Raw genomic sequence first — 18,788 nt, forward strand, 5'->3', positions numbered from 1 at the left:
TCTTTCAAACGAAACAATAACATAATGTTTTCAAACGGAGCGCTCAAAGTTCCACGAGCACACACCTTCGAGAGCGAATATTTTGCCTTCAGTAAACATCTGTTGAATTTGTTGTTCTCTGCATCAGAGGATTTCGTGCTTGGCATTTCAAAATGGTGGAAAAATCTTGTGCATAACGGGGAACATTATCCTCGTTTTACGCCAGAATGTATATTTTTTCAATTGGCAAGTGTCGGTATTGTTTGGTGCTACAAGTTTGTGTTTAGCTTTAATATAGGGGCAGCATTTTCGTTAGAAATACGTACGATACGGTTTTCGTGTTATTAAAATTTTTAATTTTGAGATTTTAATTAAAGTATACGTATATTTCTTTGTGGCCATTGCGAGGGTGTTTTGGGGATATAAATATCAATTTTAAATAGCTTTGGAGGGGTTTCTGAAAACACGAGATCTGGTTGAAACGTAATTTAATGCCACTCGTTCACTCCGTGAAATTCGAGTATGGGCATCAGGAATGAAAGTAGAGCGTGTAATTGCAATAATAAAAATTTACTCGTGTAGAGAAGATAGAGAATAATACAGAAAGTTATTCATTACGATTCCTTGAAATGTATATTTATACTTATATTTTAATATTTCCATATTTTAATATATAGCACTCGAAAAATTTATATTTAATATATCATTATTAAATATTACGAAGTATTTACTATTTATTATTTCAAACACAAATAATTACTTACATAAATTAAAACCTCGATTTATTTTCTGTATTTTAATTCCATACAGAAGTAAATCGAAATTTATTTTTATATAATTTCAATTTTATATTCCTTGTAAACCTATTTTCTCATATTATGTTACCAATTCTATTTACACATTTTCGACAATTATCTATAATTATAAAATTAAAATAATATATTTTCCAAAATATTTCCCATAAGCTCAAACGGAACACTGTCAAACATAATCCATCGCTCCACCATTCCTCTTTTCCAAAAATCAACGACCACGATCTCACAAACAGCCTCGCTGCATTGAAATTAGCAGAAGAGTGTAAACGGAAAAAGCAGGAAAAAAAGCGAAACAAAATAAAAAGTAGCGTAAAAAGGAGAAATCCCCTCATTCATGCAACCGCGCGATTAAAGAAGCGAGATGAACATCGTCGAACATCTTCGCGATCCTTCATTTTCTCATCCCATTCAGCGATCCAGGAATATTACACGTTTTCGTTCGCTCTTTCGTTTCGTCGTTTCATCAAATTAATTTCCGTCGCGGAGCGCTCGTGAGGGGCGAAAGAAATAGAGGAACACAGTACCGTTTACACGGAACGAGGGAGAGCTCTGAAGGCAGGCTGAGGAATTAATTATGCTGCGAGGCCCTTCCGCAGCGATTACTCTTTCCAACGGGTAAAACCACCACCGACTCGGCCGCAACAATTCGACGGCTTTCTTCCCTCGATTGATTCGCGACCCACTTTCCCTCGACCGTAATTCTTAATGCGCGGCTTTCCACGATTTATTGCTAACCAGAGGGGCTGTAGATGGTGGAGAGCCGATGAGAGAGGGAGAAAGAGAGAAGCAGAGAAAAACGAGGAGACGGATGCGGGTACGCGTGCAATATCTGGATTTTCTCAGCCGAATTCGAGCGAGCTTTTCGTGTGAGAGGAAGATAGCGGTTTGTTGATGGATGTGCTCACGTGTTCATTAAAACGTAGTTTCAAAATGCCGAATTGGTTGTAGAATTACACGAGGGGGTAACAAAGAGGAGTTGGTAAAGGGTTGGAAAGAGTTTTCCTTTCTTCTTCTGCCTTTGTTTTCTCTTTCTTTCAGCTATGACGAAGATTACTCTGATTGTAGATAATGTATGATGTCAGAGTTTTTATTTCAGGGACCGATTGGGGGATGAAAACATTTTTAGAATAGTGGGTTCATTTGAAGCATTACCGAATTCGTTGTTAAATTATGTGAAAAGAAAATGAGTTACTATAAAATCAGGAAGAGATATTCCTGTATGGTTAAGATTCTTTTCTGTGTGTTTGTCTTTTGTTTTCGATTTTTATTTATGGAGAAGATTGTTAACTAGAGTTTGATTCGTAGAATTTTTATTTCACTTTCTTTAGTAGATATTTGATGAAAGAAATTATTGAAGATATTTTCATTACAGTTTTTATTAAAATTGTTAATTATTTCTTCAGAAAAAATAGATTATAATTGGTATTAATGTCTAGATTGAAAATTTTTTTCCTTATTAAAATTTTTCTTTTGATTTCCTGTCTTATTCCCTTTTCTCTTTTCTGATTTATTAACAGGGCAAATTGTGAAAAGAATATTTTCACGGTTTGTAGTAATTTAAGATTACGGTACGTATAATCTCTTTGAAATTATATAGAAATGCGATGAAAATGAAAGGTTAAGCACAAAAGAAATGACTTTCAAGGCAAAGGGAAAAGAAACGAAATTCCAATTTAATTTTGTTGAATTTCGTTTGAACTTTCATATATCTATCGTTTGATTATCCTCGTGACATTCTTCGTTCGTTCTTTTATCCTGCTCTAAGAAAATTCACCGCAGTTGGTTCAGAGTTTGACATGCAGTTAGACTTTATTTCAGTACATACCGCCAGTTTAGTTCCACTGAACGATCTGTTTAATGACATGGAAAAAGGAACTAAAGGAACTGCACGTACTATTGTATGAAACGAGACAACTTTAGATCGAACTACAAACGAAGAAAGTTGATAGAAATAACCATTAAACCGTATATTATCTTCTTTCCAAAAACTTTGCCTTAAACGTATTTTGAAAGGAACCAAAATTCCTTTTCCATTATCAAAAATTATTAAATTGACTAAAGAATAATATCCTAAATTACAACGAAAAGAACAAAAATATTTTTAATATAAAAAGACAATCATTTTGATTGAAATAAAAAAGTTTCATTAAGTGATATATCGATCATTTTGATCTGTAATTGAGTGTTTCAGATTAGAACTGTTCTAATATCGATTAATAAATTTTTGGAATAAAAACATTTTTTCCATTATTTTCTAAATATTAAATTTTGTATTATAGTTAATATTTGGAAAATAAGTGAGACAAAAACCAATTGTTTATGAATTCATCGAGCTCATCTGACTATGTTGTGCGTAGTATTAAATCGGCTTGTGCTAAGCTAGATTATTATAATTTACTTAACAACTATGGCAATAGGTAACATTTACCTAGGTGTCTAATAATTAAACATCAAAAGAGGATAATGACTGGGTACCTCGTATATTCAACACTAGCCACACAATATTAAACCAGAGCATGGTGGTCTGGATAATAACTACGCTACGCAACAACCGCGGTAATAAGTAACACTTACCTAAGCGTTTAGTAATTAAAAGTCAAAAGAGCACAATAACGAAATCTCTCGTGTAACGCGTGTAATATAATATTATACTGGCGTATTAAAGCATAGTAATAGTAATGTAATGGCAAGAGTATTAATTTAACACGACAGTGGAATGTTAAAATTTGGATCTCTATATTACGAAAATTGATATTTTTCTGAACATCTAATAAGTATGAACAAGAAAATTTTATTATATTATTGTATTATTACACAGGTCATGAAAGTTTTCTCACAATTTTGTATTTTCTAATTTACATCCCTTATATCAGAATTATACGTATTAACCTCGATTATTAGACGTGTACATATTATAATGAGTGTACCTGTTAATTATAAGGTGCATCTATATTTCGACAATTTTATGATACTTACTTAATTCTCTATTACTAAGCTCTATTTTTTATTATAAATAATTCAATAGTAACTATTACTTTCTATTTATCGAGGAAATCATGGTAATTAAAAAAAATCCAAATACTTTAAAAAATGATGAAAATTATGATAGGGCTGGAAAGGACTAACTAGGGTAAACTTTGTATCGTAGAACAAGAATCGTAACAAATATTCACCTCATCTGATTCTACAAAAGAGGAAGATTTGAAAATCTCGTAGACCCGAAAAAGTTTGGCCTTTTTCCATTTTCCGAGAAAATAAAGCGTCGAACGTTCGCGAGCCGCTTAAAGTTATTACGCGTCACGCAACAGCAATATCGACAAGATATAACATTTTTACCGAATCGGCCAATAATTAAAAGTCAAAAGAGCTTAATGACCCAAACAATTCAACAACGGGATCGCGACTCTTCTGATCGTGAATCGTGATTCGCAGTAAATATGCCGGGCGCAGCGGTAAAATAAATTCTCCTCTCGCGCGGCGCGTGCAATTTAAAATTTACGAGGGACAGACGTTCGCGGGGAACGCGTTAACTTTTAACGGCACGGCAATCCATACGGGGGATAACTAAATGGCCAACGTGTAACGTGACTATCTATCCGCAGCGACGGATGTTTGGGAAGACGTACGAGGCAGGTTGAAATTTATTCGCAATTCAAAATGATCGATTCGCCGAATATTAACAATGGTAATGAACACTCGATTATATACGTCTCTGATAATTTGATGCTCCAGAGATCGAAATTAGTGCCTTAATTGAAAAAAGGGTAATGCGAATATTGCAGGTTGAATTTAGAGTAAAGGGATTTTAAGGGTGGAATATTTTCCACAATGTATTTTCATTGTTCCATATTTTTGTTTGCTTGTGATAGTGAGGCATCGTAATTTAAAATAAATATTGAATTAGTTAATTATATTATTGTAATAAGATAAACGTGTAAATATCAGTGATGCTATAATGGTGAACGTCTTAAAGTACTAGTGTCGTTATTGGAGCATAGGTAATGCTAATAGCGAGGATTGAATTTCGTGTAAAAAGGTTTTAAGAGTATAGTATCAAAGGTTAAACATGTTACTACTTTTTTTATTGCATATTTTTAATATATTTCTAGCTAAACATATTTCTACTGATTATTTTCTGGGAATAATGATACATCATATTTTAAAATAAATAAAGAGATATTAAATTAATATTTTCGATAGTAATAAGGGTTGAAGGTAAATATTAATGATATCGTACTTATAAATATGTTAATGTATTTTGATAGAGAAAAAAGGTAATATGAGTATTGAGACTTGAATTTCATGGAGCGTGATTATATATGGTCATATTCTTCTTTTGGGGATTAAAAAGTCGATTTTCTTTCATTGAATTTTATTTTAAAATTTAATTCGATTCATTTCAATCATATTCTGACGGTATGTAATACGTATTTTATCTATAGTTAATTATAAGCAGGCTTAAAGGAAAATATTAGTGTTCGTCATAATGGCGGACGTATTTCACGGATAGTAAAGTACCTACAACATTTTGAAAATATATCACAAAAGTTATATGTACGAATTCGATGAAATAACTATCTTACAACGATTTTAAAAGGATATATTGATCATACTTTGTTGCACTTTTCGTCTATTGTTTTAGATCATGTACGTTTTGCATAAAATATAATACGTGAATTTTGATTTTCAGTTTTGGTTTACTGTTTCGAGTAATTTATGCAAATATTTAACAGAATCTTGTATGTGAATATTAGTGATAGCCTTAAGGAGAGTAATGAATATATTTTCGTTTTATGTTTATTCTCTCGAACAATTTATGTAAATTTGCAATAAAACCTTGAATATGAATTTTAGCGAGAGCTTATACTACTTTTTCAATTTATCCTTCGAAACAATTTATGCGAATTTTGGTAAGAGCCAAAAGCAATAATTCTACATTATTTCATATATCTGTTTTATACATAAAAGGCATCATCGATTAATCGATCCAAGAGCTTCTTTGTGTACAGGAAATTGCGTAAATGAAACATGGCATAATATTTAAAAATTTAGATTTTGGCATGGTGAAACAAGGAACCTAATGGATCCAGGCAATGTAACATAAAACAAGAACGTGCATGATACTTATACACCTCTTTTCATAATTTCTCTATTACAAGTATATTCATTTGACAAACAAGTATATATATATCTTTGACAAATAGATAAAAGATCTTATTAATGTAGAAAATTTTATTGAAAATTTGGAATGAAAGAGGAAATTGCATATCTTATTCCAAAGTTTCAATAAAATTTTCTACATTAATAAGATCTTCTAAATAATAATCGTCTGAAAAGCATAGTACTAAATGTATTAATTTAAAAATATTAAAATAGAGAGAAAAGAGGAAAAACTATCGTTTCCTAAAGTGCCAAGATTTGCGTATAAATTTCGGAAATAGAAAGGATACTTATGTCTTTGGCGTCAAAGGTAGCATTATGTTGTTTCTAGATAGAATGAGTAGCGACATGTTCGACCATTGTACAACCCGAGTAAGCCCTTTCAGACCTATTTGGCACGAGAATACTCAGAACAGTCAGACCATTCAGCTGTGGCCTGTGAATCGTTTCGAATCCATTGCCCAACCGCTCACTAACGACATAACGTTAATTAACGTACGCTTAGTGTTTCAGGGGAATAAGTCGGTGCATGGCGAGACACCGGATAACGTTTGTTTACTACTCTACTCTATCCGACAAATTTTGTTCTACGAATTAATACAGCTCACAAAACAAATAAATACCATACATTAGACAGAGTAAATTCTTCGTTTAAAGAACTATGATTAGTTTAAAATTAAGGACTCTTTATACCATGTCAGAATATAGATATTTCATTTTATTTAGACTATGAGAGTATCAAAATGTAAAACATATAAATTAGACAATATAGATTATTAAAAATACAGATAATTACTTACAGTGTTTTTAAATTTTTATTTTTAAAGTTATTTAAATAATTAAATGGATAAATTCTAGGTGTTAAAAATAACCGAAATAGCTGTCCAGAATTAAAATAAATTAATGAAATGAAACAAATGGAATTTTGTGCCCGTTTTTCAAACTGTTAGCAATATGTATCTAGGTTGGTTTTGCATTTCTTCATTCGAATCTGACAAACGCTGTATATTAAATTTGAAAATGTTGGTTCAGGTTTATCGTGATGGAAAATGAAAGTCCGACTCTGCTTTATACTCCGTGCGAATTAACACGGATTTTAAGATAAACACTATGCGAAATGCGTTTTTACTATTTGTTTAGTAAATACCGCAAACGTACTCTCGTGGATTATTTTGCTTCCTAAACTTTTGTTTTGCTCATTCAGTTATACTAGACGAAGAACGAAATTACGTAGTTATAAAGCTTCTTCCTATTAATGAATGAAAAAGTTTATTTCGAACTTCCGACGAACAAATAATTCTACTTTGCACTTATTATCATGCTGGCTAAGGAAAAACGCAATTTAAGATGGAAAAGGATTAAAAAACCGAAAAATTAATTACAATACCATCTTCGCTTACGCGAAATAATAATCTGATATAAAATACATTTTCTAGGTAAGAAAATACACATTGTGAGAAATAAAAAGTATTCTTCACCACCTTTTCGTATTATTAATTCTATAAATATTGACTCAACTCTTGCGAAGAAAATATATATGAAGTAAATACTGGCTGTGTAGAATTTCAGGTCACGGTGGTTAAAAGGGTGCAATGCTGCAATAAAGTTGAAAGCATTTGTAAAAGAATAAATATAAACACGGTATTCCTATAGTCCCTATTACTATCATAATTATTATTAAATTTTCTTCGTTGCTTGCAAAATTAACAATTTTTATTGCATTCACCAATTGTTCAAAATCTCCGTTTTCGCGATATATTATTTATTTCCAGGGATACAAATAATCTGTACGGGTTGTATTATTTTAATTATCACATTATTCATAGCACCATAGCGCGATCAAAATGCTCCCATTCTGCTAATTATAAAATTAGATTCAACGTTCGAATAGCAAATAACAATATGCCTTGATCGTAATTAGGGATATTGAATATTAAATTTGTCATTACTGCTTGATCGAGCACTGCCAGTATGTCACCGCAAGCGTCATCGGTATTCGGTTGTGGTTGCAATTACTCGTCAACGATCTCTAGCGCCATCGACCGATCGTGACTTTAACGAGCGCGACTTGATCGTTAACTATTACTATTCAAATATGCTCCTGCGAGACGACCAGCTCTCGCTCAGTACGGATTTACGCGCTCTTCGTTACGACAAGCACTAACTCTGTTCTGTAACAATAAAGAGGAATTCATCGCGACATGGAATCCGTCATTTCACGGATCACTGGAAACCCACTTCTGAAATTAAACTCATCCACCATAGTCGTCGACATGAGTAGTCGTCGAAAATGATAATATTATTGACAATAAGAAAATCAGGAAAATTTTGGTATTGCTAAAAATTAAGGAAATTGAAATATTACATTATTACCAAAGACTGAAGAATTATTAGAAAATTATAAATATTTTGCGATTATTAAAAGTCAGAGAATTAGAAAAAAATTCCAAATTATTAAATGTTATGAGAATTCAAGAAATTTCCACGTTATTAAAGTATAAGAGAATTAGACAAATTTCCAAATTACTAAAATTAGAAAATTAAAAAAATTCTAATCTTCGTAAAATAACTAAAATTTCCAAAGATGGAATAAATTTATAAATTACTAAAAATAACAAAATTATTAAAGATCTCGCTATATATAAAAAGATTCATCTTCCTGAAAATAACGCTATTTTATAGAACATCAAAAATACAAACAAAAATGTAAAAAAGAAAATTCGAAATTACATGGAACCTCAAAATTATCGATCGTCTGTAGTTAGTTCAATTTTTAATCCTCGGAAAGTGCTAGAAGCGGAGCGATATATCAGTGCAAGGTTTAAACGATACAAAGTTTAAGGCAATTGCAACTTCTCTTGGGCCAGGCTGCATAAAATTTTGTACAAGTGCTGTTAGCCAGACTCCTGGAGTTTAAAGTACCCAAGCCAGGGTAGTTTCCTTTAAAAACCTTTAATCTTCGATTCGGCCAGATATCGAGAGTGTCATTTAAATACATTCTGTTTCTCAGAAACTTGATCAGAACTCCCAGAAGTCTGCGAATACTATATCTCGGTGGGTTTAGCCGACGATTTTCCGATTTTCTCAGTTACCAGCCCCTATAAGGAACCACCTTATTGTTGCGCAGCCTGTGCTTGCCATTTCGAAACATTATACCGAAGCTTGAAAGTATAATATTCAATGCGATCGCTGCTGCTCTCTTCTGAATTATTTTATACTTCACAGAAATAAGCAAAGCATTTATTAAACTCAGAAGACATAACAAATTTTAAAAATAACCTAAATATCCTTAAGGTTTTTGGTGAAATATATTATACATTATATTATATTATAGCAATTTCTTTTCCAAATGCTAAGGGTTAATATGTACAGTAAAATTAAAGGCTTACGATTCCTAAGGTTAATTATTGGAGTATTAAATATACTTTAATATTTCATATTTTATAACAATATATTAAATAATAATAGTTAATTTATAAAATATGAGTCTCGAGGTCTATGGATCCCCAATTTTAATAAGAAATCTCAAGACCCCGCGAATTCACGAAATAAATAATTTTCGATTTTTCTCGTTTACCATCCCCTGCGAGAAACGACCCCATCATCCGTTGGGTATATGCTTATTTCTCCAAAACTTCATCGTATGAGTTATATTTATTCTTTAATCGGCGATGAGGTGTGACGAGTACCTCGATTTCCGATTCTTACGCAGTTTTGCGAATCTCGTACGAATAACGTAGTTATCGTTATAGAAAGTCAGAACTCGCAAGTGTGGACTATAACCGTTACGATATCGATTCCGGAAAGGAAGTTACGACGTTGTAAACTTCTTCGAAAACGGCGCCGATGCAAGATTGAAATTCAAACAACAGTTCGAAGGTTGTAAACCGCAGAGACCACTCGATCTGCTTTTAACTGGCGAGTTTATGAATTCTATGGCCCCTCGTGTGTAATTTAGAGTATGATGGACTGGATGAAAGATGTTTGCTTGGATATTCAAGCCAGTGTATTCAAGAGTCCCTTTTGGATATACATCAACAGCAACGTGAAGAATTTTTATTACAAACAGGATCAAATTTTTTGCAATAATATAAAAAGAAATTGTGTATCGAGATTAACGCACATTATTCTCTTTCGATAATTACTGTATTGACACATTATTTTAAATAATAGCTGTGGTACAATTCTTGTCATTTATTCGCCATTCGAGATGTAGTATTGAAATAAATGGCGATCGAGGACGAAAGTTCTACTAGAAGTAGAATCAAATGAGTCACAAGGTGTTTGGTTCCAAACTTTCTGGTTTTATATCTATTTTTACCTTTGTTTGCAAGGGGTTGAAGTTATAACAAGAGTCAAACCAGTTAAAATGACTGGTTTCAAACTGCCTATTCTTTTATGTTCATTTTTAATGCTATTTTTATTTACGGAGAATGAATCATCCACGTGAAAGATCAAAAATCAAAATTCTTCGGCTATTTTCTCGAATAACGTAGAAATCGGAAAGGAAAAGTTCGAAAATAGAAAGTCGTCGCAGAGAAAACGACGACTGCAACTGGAAAGTCGATATCAATCGGCGGACGTGCAAATTGTATTTCGCGAATTCTATTTCTGACAAATTTCATGAAAATTCCTTTTCATGCGCCAGTTATCGAATTTTCCGATGTTTTTTTTCGACGCTTTCGTCATTTTGATGGATTTCGAAAAATTGGAGAAATGAAAGTTCCATATGCATCACTGCGAGATGTGTTTCTACAGTGTGATTTTCGAATTATTCGAATTCTATATAGGTGAAACGTTCTAAATGAAGTTAACGTCACATCAAAGCTTATGAAATTCGCAATATCGAAAGAAAAATTTTATCAAAAGGATTAGCTGCCTTCCGTTGCATGGTACGATTTATTTTCTATTTGAGTGATTTAGTATTTCAATATCTAAATAGAAACGCTAAAAATAGAAACGGGTATTACGTTGCAAAATATGCTAACTGATGGTGAGACTTAACATTTCATGTGGAGGATCCACGTTCATTGAATTTTGATACTTCAATGGAAATTTTGGAGAATGAAAATTTCAATTTTGGAAAATACGAGTTTGATCTATGGAAGAGTTTACAAAATATTATCTATAAATATTTTTATAAATGTTTTTGGGGATTTGAATATTAAATTTCCAATAACTAGATCATCATTTATTATTTAATTATTTTTTATTGGTATATAAATATTAATTAATTAATGTAAGTATTAATATCTTAATGGATGTATTTTAAGACTAAAAATTTCATTTAAATGAAATCAGCACAGAAATGAAATTTTGTCAAATATTAGTTTGGCAAGTGATTTATAGAGATTTGTGCCCAATTTACACATGTCACATAGATTTCATTTTTATAAATGTATGAATCGTACTTTCATCTATTTTTCATTGTTTGTTAATATATTTTTTTATTATTTTCGTATTATTTTTTTCATTTCTTTACTTACAGTTTTGAAATTCCAATAATAACGAAGAATAAAAATAATGCATGCGTACTATGGATATAAATAATAAATGATGAAAACCGAGATGTATTATTATCGTTTTATTTGTGTTGAAATGCTATACTCATACTATCAAGTTGAAAAAGGATTTGTCTGTGTGATTTTGTATTGGTTGAAAGCTTTTCCACGTTTTTACGAACGTTATTATTAAGATACATTGATATGAAATAAATATACAGATCGTCAAACCAGTAAAAATGGAAAAACTGCCAGGTATTTCATTTATCAGCAGTATTATTCGATTTAAAAGGAATATATCAAATTTCGGATCATTAACAATATTAAAACCAAAAAAGAAATTAGGAAATTCTACTAATTATTCAATTATTTAATAATTGACAAATTCCTCTGTTTATATCCAGTGCAAACATTTACAAAAATTATACGTCGATTAATATTAAACAAAATAAAAATTAGAGATTTTAATTATAGAGACATATTACACAAACTAAAATTAAATCTTTCATGGTAGTCAACCTGTTAATAGCACAATAATATAGTATAGTATTCTATTCTTATATTTCATATATGAGAAACGATTGCATAACATATACTTGCACATCATATATATATATAGGAACCACGCGGATACGCATGGTTGTTCACTGTCATGCTAATCAACCCCCATTCGAGCCAGCGCGCAGAAACCTAGAGTCCCCTTGGCATGGCGCGAGTTTACAAATTTAGTGATGCACTTTAAATCGCAGAAACGCGGCCACGGCCCCGTGTTGACCATTAAATCCACGAAGAAACGACAGAGCAGAAGTTTAACGAGTTCGAGGGGCCATCGGCTATCGACCGGCTGATCGAGGAGTTGCACATGTTAGATGGGGGTTGTTTCCTCGTAGCGTGACCAGCAATGGCTACAACCAATGACGCCACGCTGTGGATGTACGAAACGCGTTACTGGGCTACGGGTAAGAAATCGATAAAGCCCCCACCCACTTGCCTTCTAACCCCTTTCCAACCCCTTTGCAACCCCTTTGCAACCACTTTCCAAGCTCCAACGGTCCGGAGAAGCTGATCCTTAGCCGCACCCTCCCGCCGATTCACTCGATTGCTTTCGAAAATACTTGATTTCTGTTGCTTGCTACTCACACCCGCAATCCTGTGCTCGACGCGAGAGGGATTTGTGTACGTGTCTGAGGAAATAAAGAAGCAGGGGGGTGCACGACTGCACAAAGGGTGCACCTTCGTCTTCGCTGTGGGTGGGCGCTTCGAGACGATCCACGCGAAACCAGGTTTGGACGATGGCCAAGGGAACGATTAATGCAAATTATCACGGTGGTTTGAGCTAGGGGTAATTTTGGTCGAATACCATCGGACTAGCAATGGACGGTTGTAATCTAATAGTACGGGAAACGTTCGTTATGGTGCCTTCTAAACTTTGCGAGATCGCAAGGGGTGCTTGGAATTTTTATTTCATTTATCTTATGGGCGAGAGAAGGGAGGAATTAAATCGTTGGGAATTAAATACAGAGTCTCTGGGAATGGTTTCGGTTGGGACAAAAAGTAAAAATGAGTTATATAGATGTTTTCTTATCAAAATTTGACGTTTAAAATATAAAATAATATTTTAAGTGTCTCATATTGTATATTATTAACGCAGCTAGGTATTAAAGAAACAAACATATTTCGTTATATTCGCTAGTATTGTAATAGTAAAAATATTTTAATATTGTTTCTAGAAATCCTCACGAAAAAAAGATTAAAAAAATTAAATCGCTGGAAATGAAATACGGACTAGAGACATATTCATTCCATTCTCGACGAAGAAATGAAGAAAAAATGTGCAAATATTTTCATGGTGGAATTTATTGCTTAAAATATTAAAAAGTATTTTAAACATCTCAATATTCAAAAATACTTTGTACACTTTATGACATATATGTACATTAACAACACGGATTTTATTTTCTTCATAAATGCCATAATTACCAAGAATTTATTAATAAATTAACGCAAATTGAATAAAATTTTGTCATTTCCAGACCCTCGTCGGAAATTGTATCTATTTCTATATCACACCTGAAAGATTAATTTTTAATCAATCAAGATACGTTAATGCATCCCGAAGAAATGAAATATGCGTACACAGTACCAAGATCCCAGAGAAAGACCTTAAATCTCACGTCAGACAATAACCATCTCGCACGAAACTCCTGCAACTCGTCCCCATGGAAAACGTTCCGAAGCTCCACTCAGTTTCACCGATCGTTCGCGACATTAGGTGAAAATCTTGGTGGTTAAATCGGGCGTAAATCGAATAAGGGAAGCACGCGTGTTAAATCGTACGTGCGTGCACCGGGGTTGTAAATTCGAGATTGAAAATTCAAGGTACGATTTAGGTGGACGCTCGATCGCCACGGGGGTTGAAGCCCGGCGCTGAATGGAGACTAATGGATCGCATCGATCTTTCGCCTTTTTCCACCATCGCGTGCCACCCTTTCTTTTCACGTCTCTCGCGAGGTGGCTTCTGAAAAGAACGAACTCGAAACCTGATTGCCGTGCTTTCCGGTTAATTGGAATTGTTTGCGACAATGATGTAATGAGTATCCCGTACAGCTCGGAGATTGCTTTCTCGAAAGGAGCGGCGGAAAAATCGGACGGAGTGTGAACGAATTCTTTCCGCCTGTCTTGTCAGCGTTAGACGACGCGATCGACCATGTAGCTCGACGTGTATCACGAAAATGATTTTTATGCCTTCCATTCGCCCGTCGTCGGAAATCGAGGGTAAAAAATGCGATATCGGAGGCAAAATAGCTGGATGCTCGCTCGCAACGAATCGGGATGGAATCGATATTGAGTTAACATCGATAATTCGCTAATGATGTGATTTTTTGCGACAATTTCTGCAATTATGCCCTTTGTGCAATTAAAAGCTCTATATTTCTTCGTCGGTTAGGTTTTCGATCGATTAACGAATTTAAAATTTTCTTTTTTAACTATATAAAATTGATTAAAAAAATTTGTTCCTACGAGTATTTAATTTTGTAAGTGGATAAATGGAAACTTTATTTTGCAATATTTAATTGCTGGTTTTTAAAGTTCTATTTTGTTTTTAGTTTTTTAGACTTTATTCCATATCGAGTTAACTTCGATAATTTGCTGATGGCACGACTTTTTGTAACAATTTCCGCAATTCGATCGTTTGCACGAATAAATACTCTGTATTTCACTGCCGATTTGGATTTGAATCGATTAGTAAATTTAAAAATTTCTTTTTTACTATGAAAATTGATTAAAGGAATTTTTTCGTGTAGTATTTGATTTTGTAAGTGGATAAAAGGAACATTTATTTTGCAATGTTTAATTGCTGATTTTTTAAGTTCTATTTTGTTTTTAGCATTTTGGGATTGATTCGATATCGAGATAACTTCGATAATTCGTCGGAGAATGGACTTTTTGCTACAATTTTCTGAAGTCGGTTCTTTGAACAATTAAAAGCTCTGTATTTTACTGTCGTCTCGTTTTTAAATCGATTGAGAAACTTTTTTATTCCAGTTCCATTATACAAAGTTCATTTTAACCATAAAGTGTTCTTTGGGTCCTTTTCGAGCTATATCCTTTTCAGTCATTTAAAATAGTTCTAATTATAGACAAAACTGTGATGAAATTTATAAACATATTTAATATTTTACATAGGAATATTAAATGTTATATTTTGCATTATATTACAGATTTATATGGAGTGTTGAGACTAAAAATTGTTATACTCTTGTTCTAGATAAATTATATATTGTATATAAAAATTATGGAGTGACAAAAATTGGATTTTATTAGGAAAAACTTTAAAATCTTAATCTTTTATACTTTGATACAATTTAGTTAATACTTTAAAATACTTTGGAAAAGAAATTAATTTCATTAACGCGGCTCCATTTAATGACGGACAGAAAGGGTTTATTTCCTCCATTGTTTAAATGCTGATTATTTAAATTCTGTTTCGTATTTACTGTTTCGAAGCGAGTTTAAAATTCCTCGAAATGATGAAAACGCGAAATGATGCGAGATTCAGCGAAGTTGATACTTCACTCGAACAATTCACTGAATTTAATGCATTCAATACTACAACATACGTAGAAGCTAATAATACACAATTACGAAGCTTCATTTAAATGTGAATGCATATTGATTAAAATAACGAATGAGGAGCAAAAGCAGGGAAAATAATATTACAATAACGAATAAACGATAATCAATTATTAACATGAAATCCAAAAGTCGGTGACGTAATGTAGGCCATTTACACCGATGTTGCATTTCTCGAAACAAAATTTTAATAAATATAATATACCGGACAGAAACATGCTTTCATTTAAAAAAATATTTGACCTTTTTTCTGTTTTAACCGTCCGTGGTTACTGGAAATGTAGATTTATGAAGCCACCAGGCATGTATCGTTAATACTGAAAACGCAGAAAGATAAAATATGAAAATCCACGTCTCCATGTGGCACGAAAGGGGTGACTTTTTAATCGCACGAATTCAACTGACGAGAAGCAGTTCACAGTGTCTCATGCGTCCAAAGTTCGTTTGAAATGACATAATTTAATGGCCATTCCTTTTCACGCGAATCGACGGGAAATGCAGGTTGATTGTGTCCTCCAGTCAGCTTCACATGACACTTTCCAGCGTTTTCTTTTAAGCACATCGTGACACATACAAGTTTTTATACAAATTTTATGTGTGAGAAATAATTATAGAAAAGAAGATTCGTCGATCAATTATTAAAATGGTGGTTAAAAATAATTGCAAGTTAAATTGCAAATGAGTCTTTCCAAATGAAATTTTTTAATTCAAAAGGTATCCTTTTTAAGGGTATATTAAGGAGTAAGGAACATTTTTTCTTCTGTCTTATTTTTAATTATTCATTTCCATGGCCAGCAAATTAAAATCTCGCTACCAGAATAAAATGGCGAACGTTAATTATCGCTGTTCTGTATTCACAGTTATAATGACTATATTATAATTGTTCATATGTTATTACATCTGCAACTGATTAAAATCATTCGTTAATTAATTATGACAGTAATAGAAGTTGTAATTAACATTTCGTATTATAATTATCTACGATATTGATACGATTTATTTCATTCTTCCATTTATTACATCTGTTTCTCCTAATTAATATTTATACTGTCCCAAAAATGAATGAAAGAAGAATTTTGAAAAATCGGTAACAATTCCAAATTAACCCAATTATTTTACTGTGATAATTATTCCCGCGAATCTAAAATTTGTTATGACTTTCTTCATATTTCTTCAACCCTCAAAATATTTACGATTAAATCATTTTAAATAGATATTATTTAATCACGTTTATTCCAATACCTAATTAAAATTTTTATTAACTCTTAAAGAGCTTTAAATTCATGCCTCGTGTATCCCAGTTCAAAGGTCAACGCGATAATTTCCTTTTGCATCAAGACACTTTTACGAGAATCTCGATGGGTACAGTAACGTTTAAACCCTCGCAGCACCCTTTAACCCTCAATTTATCTCGAAATCAGGAGTCCTGAGCGCGGCAAAAAGGAAAAGATACAATTAGACATTCCAACGGGTTCGAGCGGACACTCGTAAGGGATTAATCTCCGATCGTAAATCAGGGTAGTGTGGCAAGAAGACGAATTTTCCGGATAAGAAGAGCGCAACCAAAGATTTATAGTTTGGGGTAAGAACGCCAGTTCGACTATAAGCCCCGAACACATGTGCCTAAGTGTCACGTGTTGAAACGTTTCTAGGCAACGATTGTTTGAATTGAATTGTTTGAACGCATGTGGAAACAACGCGTGAAAGTGCAATACGTGAGAATACAACGCGTGGAAATGCAATGCGTGAAAATACAACGCATGGAAATACAACACGTGAGAATACAACGCATAAGAATATAATGCGTCTAAAGCAACGCATGCGAATGTTACGCGTGAGACAAACACGTGTGTGGAAACAACGCGTGTAAAAATAATGCGTGAGAAAATTACGTATGCGTATATGGTACGACGCGTGTGTGAACAACGTACGTGCGAAGATCGAGTGTCTGAATAACGCATATGCGAACATCGCGCAAATATTCGAACCACGCATGCTAGATCAAAAGCGCAGATGAAAGCGACGCGTGTGTGAACAACGTACGTGCGAAGAACGAGTGTCTGAATAACGCATATGCGAACATCGCGCAAATATTCGAACCACGCATGCTAGATCAACCATGTCTCAACATCCCATTTTTACCAACCCCTTTTCGAACAACACGTGTTCGGACGATACGCATCTGAAAAACCAACGCACTTAGTCAACGCACAGCTGAACAATCTCTTCCTTAATGTCATATATTCGAACAACCCATATCCGAATAACACGTCTCCGGACAACGCGTGTCCGGCGTGAGCCGCGAAGCATACCCTAAACACGCAAAAAGAATAAGCGTAACCGGACGGGTCCCAGACGGCAACGAGAAGAAAACGAGCTTCCCGACTTAATTTCCTTCCTGTTTTCCCGTGGAAATAAATCTCTGGTGATAAATCCGCGGTAATAAATCGCGCGGGAAAAATAGTGTCACGTTGCCGCGCAGCCCAAGTATATCACGTCCTCGCTTACAAGCGGTGCACCTGTGTGTTCATACGTGGCATATATACACCATATATATACCGGGGTGTGCCTGCCGGACCACTCGATTCGATCGCCTTCCCATTTGCATGGGCAAAACTGTTTCCGGATAAAATCTAGCCGGACCGGTGCTGTCTCTGCGCAAAATCTCGTCGCAGTGGATCTTGTTTCTGCAACGAGGCGGGTTCGCGCTGAAGTTATTACTGTGCACCCTGTTCTACTCTCCCTTTGTCTTTTTTTTTTCCCAGTTTCGAGCTTGGAAACGTTTCGTGAATCGTGTTTCAGGCTGGATCCTGACGTAGGTATCAGAGAGTTCTGTAGCTAGTTCGATAGTTTACGCGCGTGCTATGTAATTTGGGGTACTGAATTCTGGTATTAGGAATTGTTGGGGGTCGTTTCTGTTATGCGAGACGGTAGCGAAAATGGCAGGGTAACGGCGGATCGTTATTGTTTTGGAGAAGATATCTGAGCCTCTCTCTTGTTGAATATTTCATTTATCAAGAGCATTGGATATTCTGGCAAGGTTCTGGAGTGACACATAAGATCGAAATGATGAAATGTGGGGATGAAAGCGTCGCGGGTGTATTTATTGCTGGCGGCTGAGTGCTTGCTTCGGCGAAACAATTCATTTTCACTGCATTTTGGGAATTATGTTCGCTAAAAGTAAAATTATAAAATTGAA

At 33.8% G+C, this 18,788-nt stretch overlaps 1 protein-coding gene across 4 annotated transcripts in view; it reads right to left on the reverse strand.

Moving 5' to 3' along the window:
• The window catches only part of LOC108555632 (neural-cadherin), a 424,295-nt gene that overhangs the window by 23,473 nt on the left and 382,034 nt on the right, over positions 1-18,788 (reverse strand). The window lies entirely within an intron of this gene.

This window comes from Eufriesea mexicana, unplaced genomic scaffold, assembly GCF_001483705.2.
Source record: "Eufriesea mexicana isolate 0111107269 unplaced genomic scaffold, ASM148370v2 scaffold202, whole genome shotgun sequence".
In the NCBI taxonomy this organism is placed as follows: domain Eukaryota; kingdom Metazoa; phylum Arthropoda; class Insecta; order Hymenoptera; family Apidae; genus Eufriesea; species Eufriesea mexicana.